Source organism: Monodelphis domestica, chromosome 4, assembly GCF_027887165.1.
Source record: "Monodelphis domestica isolate mMonDom1 chromosome 4, mMonDom1.pri, whole genome shotgun sequence".
Lineage (NCBI taxonomy): Eukaryota > Metazoa > Chordata > Mammalia > Didelphimorphia > Didelphidae > Monodelphis > Monodelphis domestica.
This window is the reverse complement of record NC_077230.1, coordinates 205,539,689-205,551,984: the sequence shown is the minus strand read 5'-3', so window position 1 is coordinate 205,551,984 and position 12,296 is coordinate 205,539,689. Positions and strand designations below refer to the sequence as shown.

General features: G+C 32.5%; 1 protein-coding gene across 7 annotated transcripts in view; it reads right to left on the bottom strand.

Annotated features, from left to right (window-relative positions):
- GULP1 (GULP PTB domain containing engulfment adaptor 1) overlaps positions 1–12,296 on the bottom strand; it is a 404,571-nt gene that overhangs the window by 158,736 nt on the left and 233,539 nt on the right. The gene's annotated exons all lie outside the window — the stretch shown is intronic.

Below are 12,296 nucleotides of genomic sequence, written 5' to 3'. Positions count from 1 at the left end.
AGATGATTTTTATGTTTTTATTAGTGAAATTAAAGTACCAAATAAGAAAAACATGTATTTTCTAAACTTCCATATTGTGTTGTCTGTGAAGATAAAAATACTCAACCTTAATGGCTTATCAAATATGTTCAATTATAACTATGATAAGCATATCTTGCTTAAATCACACACTCACAAATTTAATTTTTTCAGTTGAATGAATTTATGAAGCTCCTATAAATTTACTAGTTCTATTACAAAGAAATAGAATAGTTGCCATTTTTTAAATTAAGTCATTCCTGCATTGCAAGATGTAAAGTCCAAAAAATATCAGACTTACTTTCCTGATCAATTCTGAAGGAAGGCATACATTTCTCCTTTAATTGGAATGGATATCATTTTGACTTATGTTGAAACTACAGCCTATTAGCCTTTATCATCATACTCACCATAAATCCACATGGCAATTAAAGCACTGCAGTTCTATTAATCTAATATCTTTAAGACAAAGTCATGATGGGAACAGGATCACTGCCATTTTAGACTTGCATATGTACTCCCCAAAGGAAAATTAAAACAATTAACTGAAACATAAAGTAATATTGCAGGTAATATTTTTAATAGTGTGTTACTGTTTTGTAGACACAAAAAAAGACTCTGCTACTCATCTCATATTTTATTCATCCTCTCCTTATGCTAAGGTTTATAAACTTTCTGAAATATAGCTAAAGAACACATTCTAAAATCAGACATACCAAGAAGTATGAATAAACTCTCTATTAAAAACAGAAGAAATTTTTCATTTTTTTATTTAATGTGATCAGTAACAAAATTTTGCTATATATAGTGTGTTTTGAGAATTTTTTTTGGTTTCACTTAATGGTTATGGGCAACTGCATAGCATAGTAGATAGAGTAGCAGGCCTAGAAATAGGAAGGATCATCTTCCTTAAATTCAAATCTGGTCTCAGACATTTCACTTACTAGCTGTGTGAGCCTGGGTAAGTCATTTAAATCGTATTGCTTCTGTTCCTTATCCACAAAATGAGCAGGAAAAGGAAATTACAAACATGATGGTATCTCCATCAAGAAACCCCCAATTACAGTCATAAAGATTTGGACCCAACTAAATTGACTAAACAACTTGTCATGATTGCCAATCATAATATTCAAGAACCATGCAAAAGAAAACTTTAAAATTGCTGACCTACTAACATAAATTAGGGATATGAATTCTCAAAGGAATTAAACTTTGACATAAAAAACTTCATACTTTAAAAACAATGAGCACCTCAAATTCAGAATACATATTAATGTCCCAAATTTAAAAACTGGTAGATATGCAACTAAAATCATAACTATCTTCAATGATTCCAGATTATAAAATAGGAGGATTGTTACATAATTAGAAAATTAGTATAACTTAATTAAGTAGAAACAATATTAAGATGAAACAATGAACCATATAGGGGATCTAAATATTTTTGTGTGCAAATATGCACGAAGTTGATATGGTCATCATTTATTCATATTTACCAACATGGAAAGTTATTTCATGTTCTCTCTACATATGTTAGAGTGAATTTTTACTATGCAAATTTAAAATTGCTTCTATTCAATGTCAACCATAAAAGATAAAAATAATGTTCCTTTTGGTGCAGTTAGGTGGAGCAGTGGACAGAATACTGGTCTGAAGTCAGGAGGACTCATTTTCCTGAGTTCAAATCTGGCCTCATACCACTTACTAGCTATGTGGCCCTGGAAATGTCACTTAACCCTGTTTGTCTCCATTCCTCATTTATAAAACGAGATGAAGGAAATGGCAAACTCTCCATTATCTCTGCCAAAAAATAAAATAAATTGGGTCAGCAAGAGTTGGACATGAATGAATGATAACTATAATCCTTGTTATGAATTTTGTAGTATTCAATACTATAAATCAATTTACCAAAATAAATTCCTCAATATAGAATAAATGTGATAGAGCAAGAAATTGCTCTGTAATGAATTGTCCAAGTCCTTAAGAAAATGTAAAGATTGCTTTTGAAACTCAAGAAAATTTGTGTAGAGCTAAAATGAAAACCTAGAAAGCTTCTATTTTTGGGTTCCATTTATATTCTTAAAAGGTTAGCTTTGAAATAAGATTTTCTTGGGAACTTAACAAGGTCCAACTAAAGCTGTAAAACTGATTAAAACATTGTCCTCATTAATGTAAAAAGTAAATCACTTAAAAAAACATATCTGCTTAGCACAGGCGCACAAATGATATTATGTAGAAGTTGCTGCTTCTCTAGATAGGAAGAAAAACTAAGTGACCAAAAAATGATAGATTCCAGGAAGGTCAGGGGAAAAATGCATTTAATCTTCCCATACCTTTTGATGTATTTTGTTTAATATGCAATTCACTAAAGGTATTTACTACCCAAGAACACACTATAGAGGCTGTAATAATTGTTTCAGGCTGTTTCTTAGCACACCAGAGCAATGACTTAACAATGTAGCTTTACTGGATCAATGGATTAAAGTAGATTATCCTTTCCATTCTGGAAAAATTGAGTCCATTTTTGGATCACTCTTTTTTTATCTTATTACGAAAAAGGTATAGCCTTTAAGTCTCACAATTGTGACACATTACATCACGCTTTTCTTTATTTGTTTTAATTTTGCAATGGTCTCTGCTTTTGTAGCTAAGGAATACCTGAGGCTTGCCAAGAAAAACTGTCAGTACATACACTCACATACTTCAAGAGAAAAATTTTCTGTACATGCACTTGAAAATGGACAGTGGAAGAGGAAGCCATATTAGTTAAATTAAGAAAATAAGGTCCATTACGTGCTGATTGTACAATCAAGTTTTGGGCCCAGATGGCACAAGACTCTAAAAAAGCCAAACTCCTCCACGAAATACATTTATGACATATGTAAAATATAGATGTAAAACATATAAGACAAAAAGGTTCATTATAACCAATGGATATACCAGTAAGTTTTCAATTAAGATTAGAGTTGTACAGCAAGATAGACAAAAACCTGTGGTTGATATGAGTAGGGTGTTCAGAAGGTGTACCTGGGAGGACAACATGCCATAAGCCATCAGGATCATATTTGTTAGCGACAATAGAGGCCAAAACAAATTCCTAACAAGGACACTGGAGAGGTAACCTAAGCTTTCAGCTCTTAAGGAAACTCAAAACCAGTTCAATAACTAATCTCCAAATGGGCCTGTCAGAATTATATCAGGAGGCAAAGTCAACTCTTTGTAGGTGACTCCATAAAGAGTAAGAGGAGAAAAAGAAAGAAACAAAGAAAAGGTAAAGACCAGCATTGAGAGACCAAAAGGACACTAAAATAGAGTCCATAAATTGAGGCAGGGGTAAGGCTTGCCCTTGATCCCAGCTCTTAGTCCCTAGTTCCCTCAATCAGGCTCTTAGAAGAAGAAAGGGAAGGAGACCAATATCCAACCCCTTCATCCATAATTGTGGATTGGAAGGAGCAGCAACATCAAGACTTTTGTTTGCCAAAGGCCTAGACATCCCCCTTTAAATTACCAAAAGGGACAAAGTCTGAACTTGGCACAAAGGAACTTGGGCTAGAGATATGAATATTAGGGGAAAAATTCCTAATACAGTAAAAAAAAAATATTATGGATTAAGAAAAAGGATGGATTCATGGGGAAATATCTGTCCTATAAAATGATGAAATTATATTTTATTTGTGTTACATATATTATGCTATTTATATTATATTTATATTTATATTTATTTTATATTTCTATTATAAAAAGAGATAAATTCATCAAAAGATGATAAATATTTTAAAATAACAATAAGCAGTCTGATAAAAAGATTGAATTGGTCAAAAGGATTGATATCTATAAGATAACAAATTAAATTGTAGGTTCTGAGAAAAATTTGGAAGAACACACAATTTATACCAACAGGCGGGGAACTCTCCCCAAGTAATAGGTTCACAAAAAAATAAAAGGGAACAAAAAGGGACAAGAAAAAATATAACACTAAATAATTAGAGCATTCAATGACTAAAATAATTTTAAGTGCTGGAAAACAAGATACTAAGAAATAATTTAAGAATCACTGGATTCACCTGAAGACTCATTATAAAACATGCCTTTAGTTCCTCAGCAGAAGTCATAATGGACTATATATATGGAAATGACATGTACATTTTCACACATGGCCAAAGTATGATTTTACTTTTTCTGACTATACTTATACTATATTTTAAATGCTTTAACTTATTTTATTTTTTGTGGGGGAAAATTTGGAGCTGACTAGGATTAAAGATAGTGATGGAAATTAAAAGAAAAGATCATCAATGAAAGGAGAAGGAAATTTAGAAAGTGACTCAAGAGAAGGAGGGCAACATTGATGTTGTTCAGTTGTGCACAACTCTTTGTAACCCCATTTGAGGATTTCCTGGCATTTCTTTGGTTTACCATTTCTTTGTCCAGCTCCTTTTACAGATGAGGAACTGACTTGCCTGTGGTCATACAGTTATTAAGTATGAGGCCAGATTCAAATTCAGGAAGATGTCTTTCTGACTTCAGAATTGGCACTCTATCCACTACATCAACTAGCTGTAGTGCTAATACAAGTGGGTTAAATTTAATAATAATTTTTTAAGTTGTACTAAAGAGAGAGTAATGATTTCATGTGTATAATTCTTTTTCTAATCTTTGTATTTTAGAATGTTTTCTTGATTTGTTACAGTCATAATGTAAAAAAATTTAAATTAAAAAATCAGTAGATACTCTAAAAACATGATAGAGTCAACAAAAAGCTAGGTATAAGGTTTAAAAGTATTACAAAAATAAATAAAAGAGCAACATAAAATATTTTTAAAAACCTACTAATTGCATCCTGAAAGAAATCTCAAATTGTAAATACCCAGGATCATTAATAAAATCAGTTTTTCTGTATCAGTAAAATAAAGTACTACAAGCAAGCATAAAGACTTCAAGTACCAAGGAACACAGGCAGTATAACACAAATCTATGTTATCCTTGTCCTAAAAGAAAGGAACATTTTAGATATGATACATCAAAATACAAGAAAAAAGATTTGCTAAAGGGTACCTAGGTAGCTCAATGGATAGAAAGCCAGGCCTGGAAGGGCCTTCCTTTTGTGTGAGTTTGGGCAAATCCAAGTCAGAGTCACAGTTGCCTAGCCCTTACTGCTCTTCTGAGTTGGAATTGATACTTAATATCAATTCTAAGACAGACAGAGAGACAGAGAGGAGGGGGGTGGGGGGGAGGAGAGAAGAGAGAGAGAGAGAGAGAGAGAGAGAGAGAGAGAGAGAGAGAGAGAGAGAGAGAGAGAGAGAGAGAGAGAGAGAGAGAGAGAGAGAGAGAGAGGGAGAGAGGGACAGGGAGAAGGAGAGGGGAGAGGGAGAGGGAGAGGGAGAGAGAGAGAGAGAGAGGGGAGAGGGGACAGGGAGAGAGAGGGAGCACAAGCAAGAGGGGGGAAGAGATAGAGAGATTTGCCAAGAATAACTTATTATTCAAAGATGAATATAATATTAGAGGGGGAAAATATTCCTTAGTAGAAGACTTTCAAGTATCTCTGATGAAAAATACCAGTCAGAAAAATCTTTGAAATGCCAAATCAAGAGATAAAGGGGAAATGTAAATGAAAATATCTTAGAACAAAAATTAGAAGGGACTAAATGATGATCAAGAGTTAATGTTGTAATGGGAGATACCTGGCCCTTAAAAGTCCCATTGTTTTCAAGATTAAAAGACAGCATAAAGAAAGACAACTATAGAGCCTGACTATGGTTATGTTCTTTTAATTATTATTATTATTTAAAATGAAAGTAGAAAGTAATATACTGTAGAAATTTTAAGAAAAAAGTAAAGAATTACAATTTCTTAAAATTGGGTTATATTGGAAAATTTTACCAAAAATTGTCAGGCCCAGATGTATTTATAATGGAATTTCATTAAATACTCAAAGGAGAGTAAACTCTAATGCTGCATAAAGTATTTGGAAGAAGAGAAAAACTAGGCATCCTACAAAATTCTTTCTTTGAAGCAAATATACTACTAATACCCAAAGGAAAGAAAGAGTAGATTAAGGAAAGTATAAATAATAAAGTATAATATTGCTAGGATCATCGATGCAGACATATCAAATAAAATATTAGCAAAGAAGCTATAGTAATATATTGAAATCAGTATATATTGAAATCAGAATATATTGAAATCAGTAGTATTAGAATTGATTCATCAAAAAAATCACTGTTAATTCAACAAGAAAATAAACATAACAAACCATGCATAATTAAGAACAATATATAACATATGATCATATCAATAGTTGCAGGAAAAGATTCCAAAAAGAAAACACAAAACTGTTCCTTTCTTTAATATGATAAGTAGTATCTAAAGCCAAGAGCTAGAAATATATTTAATAAAGAATTTTTTCCAATAAAAGCAACAATAAAGCAAGAATGTCCACTGTGACCATCATTATTTTATATATAGTTCTAGAAATGCCAGTTATTGCAATAACTAAAGAAATGGAGGAAATAAACATAAAGAAAAAGAATAATATTTTAGTTCAGATAGAAAACCCTAGAGTTAACTAAAACCATAATTTCATTAAAGTAGAAGGAAATAAAATCATAGAAATCATGTTTTTCTGGACTAATAAAATTCAGTAGTATGATATAGAAAAAAAAAGTCTCATTCAAAATACCTACATACCAAGATATACAATTACTTCATGGAAAAAAAAATTTTTACAGAAATTAAATAATATAGAGCAGCTAGGTGATTCAGTGGCCAGAAGGCCAAGCCTAGAGATTGGAGGTGCTGTGTTCAAATTTGGCTTCAGACACTTCCTAAGTGTGTGACACTGAGAAAGTCACTTAATTTCAGTTGTTCAGTCCTTACTGCTCTCGTGCTTGGAACCAAGATTTAGTATTGATTCTAAGACTGAGAGTAAGGTTCTTTTTTTAACTTAAAAAAAGAATACTTAAATAGAGGAAATAATTAATTATTCATGGCTGGGCTATGCTAATAAAATGAAAGTGACAATATAACTGAGGATATTTACAGATTTAATATTCTAAAAATAGAAATACAAAAGTATAATTTATAATACCTGATAAAATAATAACAAAGTTCATCTAGCTGAACAAATGATCAACAGTCTCACAGGAAATAATAATTTAGAAGTTTGAAGAAAGGGGCCCTAGTTCTTTCAAACTATGCTATCAAAAAATTATTTGGTAATAGCTAAAAAAATAGAAAAGCTGATCAGTGAAACAGATTTGGTAAATAAGACTCGGAAGCAATTAGACTTAACACAAAACTGACAAATCAAAGAACAACCTGTGGCATGAATAACAATTGGCAATTTCTATGGTACTTTAAGTTATACAAAGTGTTTCAATTATTTTATTGCATTCACTCATCACAGATACTGTAATGTAGATGCTATTATTAAGACTATTTTATAGATGAAGAAAGTAAGGCAGTAAGAGGTTAAGTGACTTTCCCAGCCTAGGTTACTTAGCTAGTGTCTGAGGCAAATCAAATTATGTCTTCCTGACTTCAAGCCCCATGTTCTATTAATCATTCACATAAAAATCTGTTGAGAAAACTGGAAAGCAGACCTAAAAAGATTAAGACTCAATAATCACATTGTACTCTGTGATGTGAAATGTTCTAATCATCTCCAAAGTGATAAATGATCTAAATATAAAAGGTCATACAATTAATTAAAGGGAAGGAGATGATTTCTACAACTATGGTTAAGGTATAATTTTTAAGTGAAAAAGAAAAAAAAAGGATTCCATAATAAAAAAAGTGGACAATTTTACTATATTAAATTAAAAAAAAAGGTTTCACACAAGAAAAATCTATGGAAAGTTAAAGCATTTAATTGAAAAAAATCCCGTTTCTTTCATAAAACTCAGATATCCAAGATACAAAGGGAATTGATAGAAACATATAAGAACACACATAGATAAATGGTAAAAATAATGATGAACAGTTTGAAAAAGAAATGAAGACCATCAACAACTGTATGAAAAAATGTTCCATATCATTAATAATAAGACATGTACAAATTATACATAATTCTAAAGTTGTTTTTACAACCTAACACACATTATATTAGCAATGATAGAGAAAATAGCAATTATTGGAAGAAGAGTTATAAAACAGGCACAAGAATGCACTATTGGAGTTTTGAATTAATCCAACCACTCTGAAAAGTACAGCTTTCCAACTGTGAAAACTAGCTGATCCGATAATATGCACTCAAAGAGGCGGAAGAAAGTGGAAAAGAACTTCCATGAACCAAAATATTTATAATGACCCTTTTTTTATTGTAGCAAAAACTGTAAACTAAGTGGTTACCCATTAATTTCAGAATGGTAGAGCTAATTTTGATATATGTTTGCAATTGAATGTTTTTTAACTAGATGAACTGCCAAATATTATTAATTCAGAAAGAAAAAACAACGCTGCAAACGTGCATAAATACATGCAAAGTAAAGTGTATAAGACAAGGAAAAAATGTATGAAAAGACCTTAATAATGAAAATGACTTTGAAAGTCTAAAGAAATTTTGATCAATATTATTGTCATTATTTCATAAGACTAATGATAAATCATGAGTCCCAACTCCAGGAAAATTAGAGGTACATAATGAGATTTATCTCAGGCATGGTCAATGTAAGGATTTGTTTTACTTTGCTATATTAATTTGTTATATGGCAAGAATGTTTATGGATGGGGAAAATCAAAAAGGGATTCAGATAGGGCAATTTTTTTACTACCATGATCATTTTGAAATAAAATTAAGAAAAGTTATTAAGTGGATATATTTGATCAGAGAACACTCCCCACTAAATCTAGGACGAAATACAGATTTATAAGTCAGATCCCTCACATTGCTTTTTGAACTGAGAGATATAAAGGATATTTACCAAAAACATTGAGGTCTTAAGGTTTGCTAAACCATTTCTGACTTTAGTGATTATATTCTCAGCTTATAAAGAGCATGAAATCTTAGGTGGTTCATCTATATAAAGGGATGGACCCCCTGACCTCTTGTAAAGGATGAATAAAGACTCAAACAAGTGTTAATTCTTTATTTCTCCTTTGGAGGGGTATTAAAAAAAAAAAAACTTCCTTCACCAATTTAATGTAGTAGAGAGTAGCCAGTCATTATCAGGCTGAAGGATCAACCGCACTCTGATTGGTATTTAAGAGTTACCCAAATGCCGTATAGACACAAAGGAGTCACTGAAAACAAGAAAAGCATTGTTAGTTGAAGAAGTCATATCTGGACTTCTAGAAGAGTGCCAGCTATGGAGGAAGATCTCAACTTAATAGAGGGAGTTACTAATTGTCATTTTTATGTATCATCAAGAGTATAGACAGGATGTTGAAGATTCCTTTCTCTTCATTCTCTTCGTTGACAATGGTGACCAGAAGAGCAACACATCCAAAAGAAAACCGTCCAACAGGAAGTAGACTCAACTGGTCCAGGTGAGTTGTTGAGCTAAGTTATAGAGAAACATGAGCTAAGCTTAGCAACACAGTGAAGTGTGCAACAAATATTACATGTCCTGAGGGAAGCATCAGGAAGATAAGATGAGAAGCAGATAGATCTTAGGGTCCTGTATCATTAAAAGTATGAGTTGTTTGGGCTGCATGTGTTCCATAAGTGTTTACTCTATGTGTGAGTCCACTCTTCCCACTGCAATGCTATATACATTCATGGGAGAAAGCACTCCAGATTTATGCAAGAAAATTTTGCTACTATGGTTCAAGTTATGCCATTTAAGTAGCATTTGCTTTGAAATAGTTGACTATTAAAGGTGAATTCACCAGTCAATTATGTATATATATATATATATATATATATGATATATATATATATCATTGGGCAACTCAAGATAAAGAGGGAGATGAAGAGGATAGATCCATAGGGTATTATGTATATGGAACAAAGCTCCACTGTTTCATATACTATCCTTTCTTTGTTCTTCTTTGTATATCATATTATACATATATAATGATATGTTAAGTTCATGCTCTGCAAAATGCTTATATGAGTTATAACTTATATTGATGCTTTCCTTTTCTATAAAAATGAACTTCTGGGCATAGCCTCATCTTCCCAATTAAAAAAAATAATCAACTAAAATTAGAACACCTTGGAATCTATGAATCCATTTTTAATCTCTACACATGGAGACCATATGTTCTGTAACAAAAATCAGACTCATGGTCTGACATATGATATTCTTTTAGCAAAGCTTCATTAAAACCATATTTTATTTGCCTGGAATGGACTATGCTAGAAAATCAAGGATGAATACAGACCTCATGCCTATAAAACTCTACAATAGCTTTCAATGTTGGTTTGGTCTATTTGTTTGGCCTCATTGTCCTACGAGTCTACCTCATGTTTATTCCTTCTCAAAAACTTCCTTTCTATTTGTTTCTCTTTCTCATTATTTCTCCAGTCATGTCTATTCTGCAGTACTCTCTTCCTCAGACATAATCAGCTAGCATTGAGCCTGACTCAAATTGTTAAGTCCATATCGCTCCCACACATTATGAATATCTTAAGTAGAGGTGCCCTAGGTTCAGGGAACACCAGGGTGAACAAAATAAATATATTAATTTTCTTCATTTTCAAGAGAAAGTAAGTATATAATGAATATTATATAGAATCAATAAGAAAAATAGAGAGATCTCCACCTAAACCAAGGCCATTCTCCTCTGTCAACAAAAGTAAATATTTTTAAATAAAAATATTCTAATAATCATTGTACAATCTAATAAAGCACTGGAAAACACTGCTTCTAAGACTCGACTCCAAGGGGAACTCACTCTCAGCATTTTTAAAAACAGAATTGCCTTGACAGTTAGCAAACTCCAACAATCTAGTGTGTCATTGGCTCTAGAATGGCTACCATTTTATATCTGTGTCTTGCATCCCAGATTGTAGGTGAGCTACATAGTGGGCTGCCCAGGATTCTACAAGTCAGGTTGGTCTCAAGTCCTAAGTTAAGAATAAACCATCTAAGAACATCTCTATAGCATTCCCTCTCTTAGATGAAGAATGTACAGTGCAGTAGAGGAATAGAATGGGGGCATATCTTCAAGTCATAGTGATAAAAACTGAAACGATAGACATCACTTTATTCAAAATATAGTCATTTGGCAATAGTCTAGGAATTAGAAATTTCTGAATGTCTACATCCTCCACTGCAGTCGTTTTTTTTAAATAAAAAAAAATCAGATGGATATATTATAAAAAACTTACAAAATCTCACTAAAAGTCATTGAAATTATAAGGGGTATTTATTAGACCTATGGTTTGTTTGATCTAGGTAATTGCCAAATGAGGAAAAGCTTTACTAATGAAAGTCAACACACCCGTTTATAGGCAAGGGAACTGACTAAAGTCCTGAGTAGTAAAGTAATTTCCCTAAGTTCATTCAGTCATTATATGTCAGAGGCAAGGGTTGAACCTAAGTCTTCTCTTTTGACAAATTATAATACCTTTTAAGTTGTATATATTTATTCAACAAACATCCAGCAGGACAGTATACTATGAATAAAAAATAAATTAAATGACTACACTTCCTAGTTGTGTGACCCTAGACAAGTCATTTAACCTCCATTGCCTAGCCCTTACTGTTCTTCTGCCTTAGAACCAATACATAGTACTGATTCAAAGACAGAAGGTAAGGGTTTAAAAAAAATGTTGTGACTACACTGTGATGGTTCTGGGGAAAGAAAGAGAAAAAGCAAGATCATCCCTTATACCAAGGAACTTACATTCTATTTGGGTATGACAACAGGTATGGAATCATCAAATAATAACATGGACATAGGTCCTCAGAATTGAATAGCAAGATAGATGGCAAGGCTCATGGGTCATTCGGTGGCACTAGTAGGAAAAAAAATTAAAAATTAAGGTGGAACAAAGGGATGATCTAGCAGAGCAGAGGGTAAAGCCTGGGAGACCCTTGGGTTCAGTGATAAGGTAGATGGTATGGTCAGGCAATCTACCATCTTGCTAGAGGAGCTTTGGTGGCTACTCTCTGACATTCCATATGGAAGAGACCATGTCCTCCCTATAGCAACTGAGGAATTTGATCCACGGCCATTGGGAAACAGATAATGGAACTATAGGTAAAAGTAAAGATTCTAGGTTCCTTTGCTTCCAGGGTAAAAATGAAGGGTCAATGGTCAGCTTGAAGGAGAAAAAGACAAAAGAACAATGAGTGGAAGGTTAGAAGGGGATACTCTGACATCTGCTC